Raw genomic sequence first — 3122 nt, 5'->3', positions numbered from 1 at the left:
CATCAACGCACCCCCAGGGTATCGAAACCTGCGTTGAATGCTGACCTGTATGAAGGCAGTTTGACATTCAACGCACCTGGAACACTGCTGCAGGTGCATTGGGCGCAGAAAGGGATTTTGTTGCACAATTTTTTATGGAATTTTTGCCTGTTTCTCTTCAAAATCAGGATCTAACTCCTCTCTTGTTTGTTTTTCAAAGATCTTGGAGCAAGATGACCCTTACATGGCGAGAACGAGAACATGAAGAAGAGGACATGATTGCCCTACATGATCCAGTTACAGTGAACGCACTGCGGAATTGTGGCTTGCTGAAGTTCTTCCGCATCTCTAGCATGAGACAGCAGATTAACTTACTGCAGTATTTGCTCGACGCTTGGGATCCTATCAACCAAGTTTTCCAAATTAGGGGCAAATCTATCCCCTTGACTGTAGTAGACATCTATTTCTTGACTGGCTTGTCGAGGCGAGGTGCCCCTATCTCTTTGTCACGTTCGGCCCGAGGAGGCGATTCTGTGAGAGATTACGTCCGCCGGTATTGCAGAGAAGGATCTCAACCGAGTAAAGACGGCAAGATCATCATCCATGATGTCACTGACAGGTCTCTTAGGACTATCCTGTTTACTTTTGGTAGGATGGCCGGTAGTGCATCTCTTCATGTGGCCAACAGATCCTATACGCAGCATGCCTTGGAATGCCTTCAACCGAAGGTGTTCAACTGGTGCGACGCAGTACTTCTTGTGATGAAGGAACAGTTGACCAAGATAAAGAACGGGAGGTTGAAGAACTTTGGGTACGGTTCTATTTTGACTGCCTTTGCCTTGGAGAAGATACCACTGATGCAGCCGCAGTACATTGCACTTGACTTACCTTCTCCTACCGAACCACATATGCAAAGATGGGTTGACCAAATGTCTAGGCATGCTGGCCAATCTCAGATTTCATTTTCTGATACCTTGTTCAGGTGGTTTGATCGTCTAGAGATGGTTTATGCCGAGTATGCATATGTTGGCATGGACTTCCGGGGTGATCCCGATTTAGTACTGCCGGATGTCGAGCAGTGGGGTGCTATTGGTAAAATCTTTGACCATATTGATGTTTACTGTTTTTGTTTATAATGTCCTTGTGCTTTGTTCTATCAAGACTCTAACCAAACTCATGTGTACATGCAGATGTTGGTCTTGTTCATCCAGTAGTTCGCCTGAGAGTACCAGCTGCTGCCCCAGTAGGAGAGGCCGCCGGAAGAGCTATTCTTCGCGACCTCGATGTGGCCGAGACTCTCACAGCTTTGCAGGAGCAGGTTGAGGGCCTCACTCTGGGTATACCAGATGTGAGGACTGACGAGCTACCTTTGCGGTTATAGCAGCATACTACTGGTGTGCCCAGACGATGGACTCGTCTCCTACGCATGATCGCACAGGCTGTGACTTGCTATCACAAGCATCATTAGACTAGGGTGCCCCCTAGCATGTTGAGTTTTTGGGTCGCGTGACCGGTTTTGTCTTGGTTACAGAACATTATATGTAAACCATAAACAGCTATACATAGTTTTGATTTTCAGAGTTTTATTATGGTTGAGTTATATGATCCACATGTAAAACATTGATGACGTGTTTCTTTTTATAAATGTTGCAAATGTCTATCTAACACATAGTTTGCTAATGCGTTGGTTAATGTGTTTAAGTTTCTGGAAATATGTTGGTATTGAATAAGATCAAATTGTCTTTCCAAAATCTTAACCCTTAGGAACATGCGATAAATAGCTGGGTTTCGGACGGAATATATACCATGGAGTTGTAGTATTACGAGCTGTGAGTCTAGCCTAACAATTAATCGGCGTATACCATGAGTGATGGCATCAGAGAGAAGTTCTATCAACGCGCTATTCTCAGCGATATTGTTCGTTGATCGACCAATACATACACCTCTGAAACTTACTAACTCGCCGCTTGGATCAAAAATGGCCCAGGCTGCGGAGGACAGGTTCCATGAACTACGACTCGCTACGTCGGCATATCCAACACATGGCTCCAATGGGTTTGACATCTGCAATAAATGTAAAAAGGCGGATTACTCGACCAAAACAAACACTTTAGCGAAAACAAAAATATAACAAAAGCATACTGGTTACTACTACGCGTAGTAACGCTTGAGGTACAACCCATTACGAGGTTGCGCCAGTGGAATTCCGTCATAATCCACTAACTCGTAGGCTCCTTTTGCCAACACCCGCTTAACAATATAGGGGCCCATCCATAAAAACATAAATTTACCTGCTCCCAATTTGTCGGATTCTTGGTCGTAAAGCAAGACCAAGTCACCTTCTGAGAAGACACGGGGTTTGACATTTTTGTCGAACTGCACCTTGACTCGTATCTTATGGGCTTCGTTAGCCAAAGCGGCATCATGACGGGTTTCATCCAATTGGATTAATTCCAAGAAACGAGCCTCTTCTTCTGAAGTTTCGGGGAGGAGATCAATTGCGAGTTTGAGAGACGAGATTTCACACTGGACTGGTAAGACTGCTTCCAGGCAATATACCAGTTGGAAGGGTGTGAACCCGGTTGCATTCCTTACCGATGTTCGGTAAGCCCACAAAACTGAGTACAGGATTAGGTGCCATCTTCTTTTGTGAACTCTGATCATCCTTTGCAACATGCGTTTCAGGACCTTGTTGATCGCTTCAACTTGTCCCTTGGCCTGCGGATAATATGGAGTAGAGCTGTCGTTAGACAGTCCTAGTTTGGCAGCTAATTCAACCATCATGTGATTGCGAAAATGCGATCCATGATCTGTGACTATAGCCTGTGGTACGCCGAATCTGGCGACTACATGATTGAAAAAGAAGAGGGCAGCTATTTCACTAGTATTATCTAATGTAGGCATCGCCTCGGCCCATTTGGTAAAATAGTCAACTACGACTATGATATACCCATGCCCCCCAGTAGAGGTGGGGTTACATGTCATGAAATCGATGCTCCATTTGGCGAATGGCCCAACAGCAACTATTGGCTGTAGAGGTGTGGGTGGTTTTCTGGTTTTGCTATCAAAAATTTGACAAGCATGGCAACTTCTGACTGCGGTTATGCAATCTTTGAACATGGTTGGCCAGAAGTATCCTGCTC

This window comes from Pinus tabuliformis, chromosome X, assembly GCF_031772625.1.
Source record: "Pinus tabuliformis cultivar Carrire ecotype Pingquan chromosome X, CPIR1, whole genome shotgun sequence".
NCBI classification, from domain to species: domain Eukaryota; kingdom Viridiplantae; phylum Streptophyta; class Pinopsida; order Pinales; family Pinaceae; genus Pinus; species Pinus tabuliformis.
The sequence above is the reverse complement of the archived record's forward strand: the minus strand, read 5'-3'. Positions refer to the sequence as shown.